We start from the raw sequence: 11793 nt of genomic DNA, 5'->3' as shown, positions 1-11793 counted from the left end.
GTTTTGATCCACCTCTGGTGAAAAAGACAAATTTCCACCGATTCAGCAGGAAGCGGGTCAAATTTGAACTGCAGCTGCCTTATAGTTTGCTCTTTATTTTTTTTCCAAAAATCATTTCTAGATACATAAGGATATATTTAATCAGAAATACATGGTTTGGTGGCGATACGTCAAGGTTTGGATGGTGCCCGAGGGCCCCAACTCTAGAGCGCATAAACTCGCATGACCGTCGCGTGGTCACCGCGTGACCGTGGCATTGCCCTACATTCTAGGCGGCATAGGCATGTCTAGTGGGTTGGGAACTCCCCAGGTAGGTGAAGGAAATATGCCCTAGAGGCAATAATAAAGTTGTTATTTATATTTCCTTATATCATGATAAATGTTTATTATTCATGCTAGAATTGTATTAACCGGAAACTTAGTACATGTGTGAATACATAGACAAACAGAGTGTCACTAGTATGCCTGTACTTGACTAGCTCGTTAATCAAAGATGGTTAAGTTTCCTAGCCATAGACATGAGTTGTCATTAGATGAACGGGATCACATCATTAGAGAATGATGTGATTGACTTGACCCATCCGTTAGCTTAGCACTATGATCGTTTAGTTTGTTGCTATTGCTTTCTTCATGACTTATACATGTTCCTATGACTATGAGATAATGCAACTCCCCAATACCTAAGGAAAACTTAGTGTGCTATCAAACGTCACAACGTAACTGGGTGATTATAAAGATGCTCTATAGGTGTCTCCGATGGTGTTTGTTGAGTTGGCATAGATCGAGATTAGGATTTGTCTCTCCGATTGTCGGAGAGGTATCTCTGGGCCCTCTCGGTAATGCACATCACTATAAGCCTTGCAAGCAATGTGACTAATGAGTTAGTTGCGGGATGATGCATTATGGAATGAGTAAAGAGACTTGCCGGTAACGAGATTGAACTAGGTATTGAGATACCGACGATCGAATCTCGGGCAAGTAACATACTGATGACAAAGGGAAGAACGTATGTTGTTATGCGATTTGACTGATAAAGATCTTCGTAGAATATGTGGGAGCCAATATGAGCATCCAGGTTCCGCTATTGGTTATTGACTGGAGATGAGCCTCGGTCATGTCTACATAGTTCTCGAACCCGTAGGGTCCGCACACTTAACGTTCGATGACGATCGGTATTATGAGTTTATGTGTTTTGATGTACCGAAGGTAGTTCGGAGTTCCGGATGTGATCACGAACATGACGAGGAGTCTCGAAATGGTCGAGACATAAAGATCGATATATTGGATGGCTATGTTTGGACACCGGAATGGTTCTGGATGAGTTCGGGCATTTTCCGGAGTACCGGGAGGTTACCAGAACCCCCCGTGGAGTCAATGGGCCTTATTGGGCCTTAGTGGAAGAGAGGAGGAGGCGGCCAGGTGGAGAGCGCGCCCCCAAGCCCAATCCGAGTTGGGGTGGGGGCCGGCCCCCTTTCCTTCTCTCCCTCTCCCTCTTCCTTCTTCTCCTACTCCAACTAGGGAAGGGGGGAAACCTACTCCTACTGGGAGTAGGACTCCCCCCCTTGGGCGCGCCCTATGAGGGCCGGCCCTCTCCTCCTCCCCTCCTTTATATACGGAGGAAGGGGGCACCCCATAGACACACAAGTTGATTCTTAACCATGTGCGGTGCCCCCTCCACATATTTCCACCTTGGTCGTATCGTTGTAGTGCTTAGGCGAATCACTGCGTCGGTAACTTCATCATCACCGTCATCACGCCGTCGTGCTGACGAAACTCTCCCTCGGCCTCAGCTGGATCAAGAGTACGAGGGACGTCACCGAGCTGAACGTGTGCAGATCGTGGAGGTGCCGTGCGTTTGGTACTTTATCGGTTGGATCGCGAAGACGTTGGACTACATCAACCGCGTTACTTAACGCTTCCGCTTTCGGTCTACGAGGGTACGTGGACACACTCTCCCGCTCGTTGCTATGCATCACATAGATAGATCTTGCGTGATCATAGGTAAATTTTTTGAAATACTGCGTTCCCCAACAGTGGTATCAGAGCCAGGTCTATGCGTAGATGTTATATGCATGAGTAGAACACAAAGAGTTGTGTGCGATAATAGTCATACTGCTTACCAGCATGTCATACTTTGATTCGACGGTATTGTTGGATGAAGCGGCTCAAACCGACATTAAGCGTACGCTTACACGAGACTGGTTCTATCGACGTGCTTCGCACACAGGTGGCTAGTGGGTGTCTGTTTCTCCAACTTTAGTTGAATCGAGTGTCACTACGCCCGGTCCTTGTTGAAGGTTAAAACAGCACACTTGATGAAAAATCGTTGTGGTTTTGATCCTTAGGTAAGAATGGTTTTTGCCAAGCCCGTACCAGCCACGTAAAATTTGCAACAACAATTAGAGGACGTCTAACTTGTTTTTGTAGGGCGTGTTGTGATGTGATATAGTCAAGACGTGATGATATATAAATTGTTGTATGAGATGATCATGTTTTGTAACAGTTATCGGCAACTGGCAGGAGCCTTATGGTTGTCGCTTTATTGTATGAAATGCAATTGCCATGTAATTGATTTACTTTATCACTAAGCGGTAGCGATAGTCGTGATACCAATAGTTGGCGAGACGACAATGATGCTTCGATGGAGATCAAGGTGTCAAGCCGGTGATGATGGAGATCATGACGGTGCTTTGGAGATGGAGATCAAAGGCACAAGATGATGATGGCCATATCATATCACTTATATTGATTGCATGTGATGTTTATCCTTTATGCATCTTATTTTGCTTAGTACGAGGTAGCATTATAAGATGATCTCTCACTAAATTTCAAGGCATAAGTGTTCTCCCTGAGTATGCACCGTTGCGACAGTTCGTCGTGCCGAGACACCACGTGATGATCGGGTGTGGTAAGCTCTACGTTCACATACAACAGGTGCAAGCCAGTTTTGCACACGCAGAACACTCGGGTTAAACTTGACGAGCCTAGCATATGCAGATATGGCCTCGGAACACTGAGACCAAAAGGTCGAGCGTGAATCATATAGTAGATATGATCAACATAGTGATGTTCACCATTTAAAACTACTCCATCTCACGTGATGATCGGACATGGTTTAGTTGATTTGGATCACGTGATCACTTAGATGATTAGAGGGATGTCTATCTAACGGGGAGTTCTTAAGTAATATGATTAATTGAACTTTAATTTATCATGAACTTAGTACCTGATAGTATTTTGCATGTCTATGTTGTTGTAGATCAATGGCCCGTGCTATTGTTCCTTTGAATTTTAATGCGTTCCTACAGAAAGCTAAGTTGAAAGATGATGGTAGCAACTACACGGACTGGGTCCGTAACTTGAGGATTATCCTCATTGCTGCACAGAAGAATTACGTTCTGGAAGCACCGCTAGGTGCAAGACCCGCTATAGGAGCAACGCCGGACGTTGTGAACGCCTGGCAGAGCAAAGCTGATGACTACTCGATAGTTTCGTGTGCCATGCTTTACGGCTTAGAACCGGGACTTCAACGACGTTTTGAACGTCATGGAGCATATGAGATGTTCCAGGAGTTGAAGTTAATATTTCAAGCAAATGCCCGGATTGAGAGATATGAAGTCTCCAATAAGTTCTACAGCTGTAAAATGGAGGAGAATAGTTCTGTCAGTGAACATATACTCAAAATGTCTGGGTGTCATAATCACTTGACTCAGCTGGGAGTTAATCTTCCAGTTGATAATGTCATTGACAGAGTTCTTCAATCACTGCCACCAAGCTACAAAAGCATCGTGATGAACTATAATATGCAAGGGATGGATAAGACAATTCCCGAGCTCTTCGCGATGCTAAAGGCTGCGGAGGTAGAAATCAAGAAGGAGCATCAAGTGTTGATGGTCAACAAGACCACCGGTTTCAAGAAAAGGGGTAAAGGAAAGAAGGGGAACTTCAAGAAGAACGGCAAACAAGTTGCTGCTCAAGTGAAGAAGCCCAAGTCTGGACCTAAGCCTAAGACTGAGTGCTTCTACTGCAAAGGGACTGGTCACTGGAAGCGGATCTGCCCCAAGTATTTGGCGGATAAGAAGGATGGCAAAGTGAACAAAGGTATATGTGATATACATGTTATTGATGGGTACCTTACTAATGCTCGCAGTAGTACCTGGGTATCTGATACTGGTTCTATTGCTAATATTTGCAACTCGAAACAGGGACTACGGATTAAGCGAAGATTGGCTAAGGATGAGGTGACGATGCGCGTGGGAAATGGTTCCAAAGTCGATGTGATCGCCGTCGGCACACTACCTCTACATCAACCTTCGGGACTAGTTTTAGACCTGAATAATTGTTATTTGGTGCCAGCGTTAAGCACGAACATTATATCTGGATCTTGTTTGATGCGAGACGGTTATTCATTTAAATCTGAGAATATTGGTTGTTCTATTTATATGAGTAATATCTTTTATGGTCATGCACCCTTGAAGAGTGGTCTATTTTTGTTGAATCTCGATAGTAGTGATACACATATTCATAATATTGAAGCCAAAAGATGCAGAGTTGATAATGATAGTGCGACTTATTTGTGGCATTGTCGTTTGGGTCATATTGGTGTAAAGCGCATGAAGAAACTCCATACTGATGGACTTTTGGAATCACTTGATTATGAATCAGTTGGTACTTGTGAACCATGCATCATGGGCAAGATGACTAAAACTCCGTTCTCCGGAACAATGGAGCGAGCAACAGATTTATTGGAAATAATACATACTGATGTATGCGGTCCGATGAATATTGAGGCTCGCGGCGGGTATCGTTATTTTTTGACCTTCACAGATGATTTGAGCAGATATGGGTATGTCTACTTGATGAAAAATAAGTCTGAAACATTTGAAAAGTTCAAAGAATTTCATAGTGAAGTGGAAAATCATCGTAACAAGAAAATAAACTTTCTGCGATTTGATCGTCGAGGAGAATATTTGAGTTATGAGTTTGGTCTTCATTTGAAACAATGCGGAATAGTTTCGCAACTCAGGCCACCCGGAACACCGCAGCGTAATGGTGTGTCCGAACGTCGTAACCGCACTTTATTAAATATGGTGCGATCTATGATGTCTCTTACTGATTTACCGCTATCGTTTTGGGGTTATGCTTTAGAGACGACTGCATTCACGTTAAATAGGGCACCATCTAAATCCGTTGAGACGACACCTTATGAACTGTGGTTTGGCAAGAAACCCAAGTTGTCGTTTCTTAAAGTTTGGGGCTGCGATGCTTATGTGAAAAAGCTTCAACCTGATAAGCTCGAACCCAAATCGGAGAAATGTGTCTTCATAGGATACCCAAAAGAGACTGTTGGGTACACCTTCTATCACAGATCCGAAGGCAAGATATTCGTTGCTAAGAATGGATCCTTTTTAGAGAAGGAGTTTCTCTCGAAAGAAGTGAGTGGGAGGAAAGTAGAACTTGATGAGGTAACTGTACCTGCTCCCTTATTGGAAAGTAGTTCATCACAGAAATCAGTTCCTGTGATTCCTACACCAATTAGTGAGGAAGCTAATGATGATGATCATGTAACTTCAGATCAAGTTACTACCGAACCTCGTAGGTCAACCAGAGTAAGATCCGCACCAGAGTGGTACGGCAATCCTGTTTTGGAGGTCATGTTACTTGACCATGACGAACCTACGAACTACGAGGAAGCGATGATGAGCCCAGATTCCACGAAATGGCCCCCCCACCAAGGCCCAAGGCGCATGGGAGAGTGGGAGGGGGCAAACCCTAGGTCCAGATGGGCCTTAAGGCCCACCCTAGTGGCGCCCCCCTCTCCTCCCCTTGGCCGCACCCTAGATGGGTTTGGGGGCTGCCGCCACCCCTGGGGAGGGAACCCTGGATGGGGGCGCAGCCCCTCCCCTTCCCCTATATATACTTGAGGTATTTGGGGCTGCCAGACACACGAGAACCTCTCTCTCATGGCACAGCCCTACCCCTCTTCCTCCTCTTCTCCTACGGTGCTTGGCGAAGCCCTGCAGGATTGCCACGCTCCTCCACCACCACCACGCCGTCGTGCTGCTGCTGGACGGAGTCTTCCCCAACCTCTCCGTCTCTCCTTGCTAGATCAAGGCGTGGGAGACGTCACCGGGCTGCACGTGTGTTGAACGCGGAGGCACCGTTCTTCGGTGCTTAGATCGGAATCAACCGCGATCTGAATCGCTACGAGTACCACTCCCTCATCCGCGTTCTTGCAACGCTTCCGCATCGCGATCTACAATGGTATGTAGATGCACTCCCCTTCCCCTCGTTGCTAGATTACTCCATAGATTGATCTTGGTGATGCGTAGAAAATTTTGAATTTCTGCTACGTTACCCAACAGTGGCATCATGAGCTAGGTCTATACGTAGTTTCTATGCACGAGTAGAACACAAAGCAGTTGTGGGCGTAGATGTTGCCAATTCTTCTTGCCGCTACTAGTCTTATCTTGTTTCGGCGGCATTGTGGGATGAAGCGGCCCTTACCGACCTTACACGTACGCTTACGTGAGACAGGTTCCACCGACTGACATGCACTAGTTGCATAAGGTGGCTAGCGGGTGTCTGTCTCTCCCACTTTAGTCGGAACGGATTCGATGAAAAGGGTCCTTATGAAGGGTAAATAGAAATTGGCATATAACGTTGTGCTTTTACGTAGGTAAGAAACGTTCTTGCTAGAAACCTACACAAGCCACGTAAAAACTTGCAACAACAATTAGAGGACGTCTAACTTGTTTTTGCATCATGTGCTATGTGATGTGATATGGCCAAAAGATGTGATGAATGATATATGTGATGTATGAGATTGATCATATTCTTGTAATAGGAATCACGACTTGCATGTCGATGAGTATGACAACCGGCAGGAGCCATAGTTGTTGTCTTTATTTTTTGTATGACCTGCGTGTCATTGAATAACGCCATGTAAATTACTTTACTTTATTGCTAAGCGCGTTAGCCATAGAAGTAGAAGTAATCGTTGGCGTGACGACTTCATGAAGACACAATGATGGAGATCATGATGATGGAGATCATGGTGTCATGCCGGTGACAAAGATGATCATGGTGCCCCGAAGATGGAGATCAAAGGAGCAAAATGATATTGGCCATATCATGTCACTATTTGATTGCATGTGATGTTTATCATGTTATGCATCTTATTTGCTTAGAACGACGGTAGTAAGTAAGATGATCCCTCACTAAAATTTCAAGAGACGTGCTCCCCCTAACTGTGCACCGTTGCGAAGGTTCGTTGTTTCGAAGCACCACGTGATGATCGGGTGTGATAGATTCTAACGTTCGAATACAACGGGTGTTGACGAGCCTAGCATGTACAGACATGGCCTCGGAACACATGCGAAACACTTAGGTTGACTTGACGAGCCTAGCATGTACAGACATGGCCTCGGAACACAAGAGATCGAAAGGTCGAACATGAGTCGTATAGTAGATACGATCAACATGGAGATGTTCACCGATGATGACTAGTCCGTCTCACGTGATGATCGAACACGGCCTAGTTTGACTCGGATCATGTATCACTTAGATGACTAGAGGGATGTCTATCTGAGTGGGAGTTCATTAATCAGATGAACTTAATTATCATGAACATAGTCAAAAGGTCTTTGCAAATTATGTCATACGCTTTAGTTCTACTGTTTAAGATATGTTCCTAGAGAAAATTTAGTTGAAAGTTGGTAGTAGCAATTATGCGGACTGGGTCCGTAAACTGAGGATTGTCCTCATTGCTGCACAGAGGGCTTATGTCCTTAATGCACCGCTCGGTGTGCTGAACTTCAGCATCGTCTGTAGATGTTGCGAAACATGTGACATACACGTTTTGATGACTACGTGATAGTTCAATGAGTAATGCTAACGGTTTAGAATTTTGGCACCAAAGACGGTTTTTGAAACGTCGCAGAACATATGAGATGTTCAGAAGACTGAAATTGGGATTTCAGACTAGTGCCCACGTCGAGAGGCATGAGACCTCTGACAAGTTTCTTAAGCCTGCAAACTAAGGGAGAAAAGCTCAATCGTTGAGCATGTGCTCAGATTGTCTGAGTACTACAATCACTTGAATCAAGTGGGAGTTAATCTTCCAGATGAGATAGTGATGGTTCTCCATAGTCACTGCCACCAAGCTGTTAGAGCTTCGTGATGAACTATAACATATCAGGGATAGACATGATGATCCTTGAGCAACTCGCGATGTTTGACACCGCGAAAGTAGAAATCAAGAAGGAGCATCAATTGTTGATGGTTACTAAACCACTAGTTTCTAGAAGGGCAAGGGCAAAAGGGATGCTTCATGAAACAGCAAATCATTTGCCGCTCTAGTGAAGAATCCCAAGGTTGAACCCAAACCCGAGACTAAGTGCTTCTGTAATGAGGGGAACGGTCACTGAAGCAGTACTACCCTAGATACTTGGTAGATGAGAAGGCAGGCAAGGTCGACAGAAGTATATTGGATATACGTTATATGAATGTGTACTTTACTAGTACTCCTAGCAGCACCAGGGTATTAGATACCGGTTCGGTTGCTAAGTGTTAGTAACTCGAAATAAAAGCTGCGGAATAAACGGAGACTAGCTAAAGGTGAGATGACAATATGTGTTGGAAGTGTTTCCAAGGTTGATGTGATCAAGAATCGCATGCTCCCTCTACCATCGAGATTTGGTGTTTGCGTTGAGCATGATTGGATTATGTTTATCGCAATACGGTTATTCATTTAAAGAGAATAATGGTTACTCTGTTTATTTGAATAATACCTTCAATGGTCTTGCACCTAAAATGAATCTCGATCGTAGTGATACACATGTTCGTGCCAAAAGATATAAAATAGTAATGATAGTTCCACATACTTGTGGCACTGCCATTTGAGTCATATTGGTATAGAACACATGAAGAAGCTCCATGTAGATGGATCTTTGGACTCAGTCGTTTTTGAAAAGATTGAGACATGCGAACCATGTCTATTGGTATATATGCATGAAGAAACTCCATGCAGACGGATCGTTTGGACTCACTTGATTTTGAATCACTTGAGACATGCAAATCATACCACATGGGCAAGATGACTGAAAGGCCTCGTTTTCAGTAAGATGGAACAAGAAGAGCAATTTATTGGAAGTAATACATTTTGATGTATGCAGTCCAATGAGTGCTGAGGCATGCAGTGGATATCATTATGTTCTTACTTCACAGATGATTTGAGTAGATGCTGAGTGTATTTACTTGATAAAACACAAGTCTGAATTATTGAAAGGTTCAAGTAATTTCAGAGTGAAGTTGAAGATCGTCGTGACAAGAGGATAAAATGTCTGTGATAGGATCATAGAGATGAGTATCTGAGTTACGAGTTTGGCACACAATTAAGACATTGTGGAAAGTGTTTCACAATTAATACCGCCTCGAACACCATAGTGTGATGGTGTGTCCGAACATCATAACTGCACCCTATTGGATATGGTGCATACCATGATGTTTCTTATCGAATTACCACTATCGTTTATGGGTTAGGCATTAGAGACAACCGCATTCACTTTAAATAGGGCACCACGCAATTCCGTTGAGACGACACCGTTTAGAGAAACCTAAGTTGTCATTTCTTAAAAGTTTGGGGCTGCGATGCTTATGTGAAAAAGTTTCAGGCTGATAAGCTCGAACCCAAAGTGGATAAATGCGTCTTGATAGAATACCCAAAACAATTGGGTATACCTCCTATTTCAGATCTGGAAGCAAAAGTAATTGCTTCTAGAAACAGGTCCTTTCTCGAGGAAAAGTTTCTCTCGAAAGAATTGAGTGGGAGGATGGTGGAGACTTGATAAGGTTATTGAAGCGTCACTTCAACTAGTGTGTAGCAGGGCACAGGAAGTTGTTCCTGTGGCACCTACACCAATTGAAGTGGAAGCTTATGATAGTGATCATGAAACTTCGGATCAAGTCACTACCAAACCTCGTAGGAAGACGAGGATGCGTAATACTTCAGAGTAGTACGTGATCCTGTCTTGGAAGTCATGTTGTTGGACAACGATGAACCTATGAGCTATGGAGAAGCGATGGTGGGCCCATATTCCGACAAATGGTTAGAAGCCATGAAATCCGAGATAAATGGAACTTTGAGAAGAAGACGGACGTGGACGGTAATGTTACCGTCTATGAAGCTCGACTTGTGGCAAAGAGTATTTCCACAAGTTCAAGGAGTTGACTACGATGAGATTTTCCCATCCGTAGCGATGCTTAAGTCCGTCGGAATCATGTTAGCATTAGCTGCATTTATGAAATCTGGCAGATGGATGTCAAAACAAGTTTCCTTACCAGTTTTTGTAAGGAAAGGTTGTATGTGATACAATCAGAAAGGTTTTGTCGATCCTAAGGATGCTAAAAGGTATGCTAGCTCCAGCGATCCTTCCATGGACTAGAGCAAGCATCTCGGAGTCAGAATATACGCTTTGATGGAGTGATCAAAGTTTTTGGGTTTATACAAAGTTTGTTAGAAACTTGTATTTACAATAAAGTGAGTGGGAGCGCTGCAAACATTTCTGATAAGTATATGTGAATGACATATTGTTGATCCGAAATGATGTAGAATTTCTGGAAAGCATAAAGGGTTGTTTGAAAGGAGTTTTTCAAAAGAAGACCTGGATAAAGCTGCTTACATATTGGGCATCAAGATCTATAGAGATAGAGCAAGACGCCTGATGATACTTTCAAAGGACGCACACCTTGACATGATTTTGAAAGAGTTCAAAATAGATCAGCAAAGAAGGAGTTCTTGGCTGTGTTACAAGATGTGAGTATTGAGTAGGACTCAAGACCTGACCACAGCAGAAGAGAGAGAAAGGACGAAGGTCGTCCCCTATGCTTTAGACGTAGGCTCTATAGTATGCTATGCTGTGTACCGCACATGAAGTGTGCCTTGCCATGAGTTGGTGAAGGGGTACAATAGTGATCCGGGAATGGATCACATAACAGCGGTCGAACTTATCCTTAGTATCTAGTGGACTAAGGAATTTTCTCGATTATGGAGGTGAAAAGGAGTTCGTCGTAAAGGGTTACGTCGATGCGAACTTTGACACTAATCCGGATGACTCTGTGTAGTAAACCGGATTCGTATAGTAGAGCAGTTATTTGAAATGGCTCCAAGTAGCGTGTGGTAGCATCCACAAGATGACATAGATATTCGTAAAGCACACATGGATCTGAAAGGTTCAGACCCGTTGACTAATAACCTCTCTCACAAGCATAACATGATCAAACCAGAACTCATTGAGTGTTAATCACATAGTAATGTGAACTAGATTGTTGACTCTAGTAAACTCTTTGGATGTTGGTCACATGGTGATGTGACCTATGAGTGTTAATCACATGGTGATGTGCACTAGATTATTGACTATAGTGCAAGTGGGAGACTGTTGGAAATATGCCCTAGAGGCAATAATGAATTGGTTATTATTATATTTCCTTGTTCATGATAATCGTTTATTATCCATGCTATAATTGTATTGATAGGAAACTCAGATACATGTGTGGATACATAGACAACACCATGTCCCTACTAAGCCTCTAGTTGACTAGCTCGTTGATCAATAGATGGTTACGGTTTCCTGACCATGGACATTGGATGTCGTTGATAACGGGATCACATCATTAGGAGAATGATGTGATGGACAAGACCCAATCCTAAGCCTAGCACAAGATCGTGTAGTTCGTTTGCTCAGAGCTTTTCTAATGTCAAGTATCATTTCCTTAGACCATGAGTTTGTGCAA

Source organism: Aegilops tauschii, chromosome 5 (assembly GCF_002575655.3).
Source record: "Aegilops tauschii subsp. strangulata cultivar AL8/78 chromosome 5, Aet v6.0, whole genome shotgun sequence".
Taxonomy (NCBI): Eukaryota; Viridiplantae; Streptophyta; class Magnoliopsida; order Poales; family Poaceae; genus Aegilops; species Aegilops tauschii.
The sequence above is the reverse complement of the archived record's forward strand: the minus strand, read 5'-3'. Positions refer to the sequence as shown.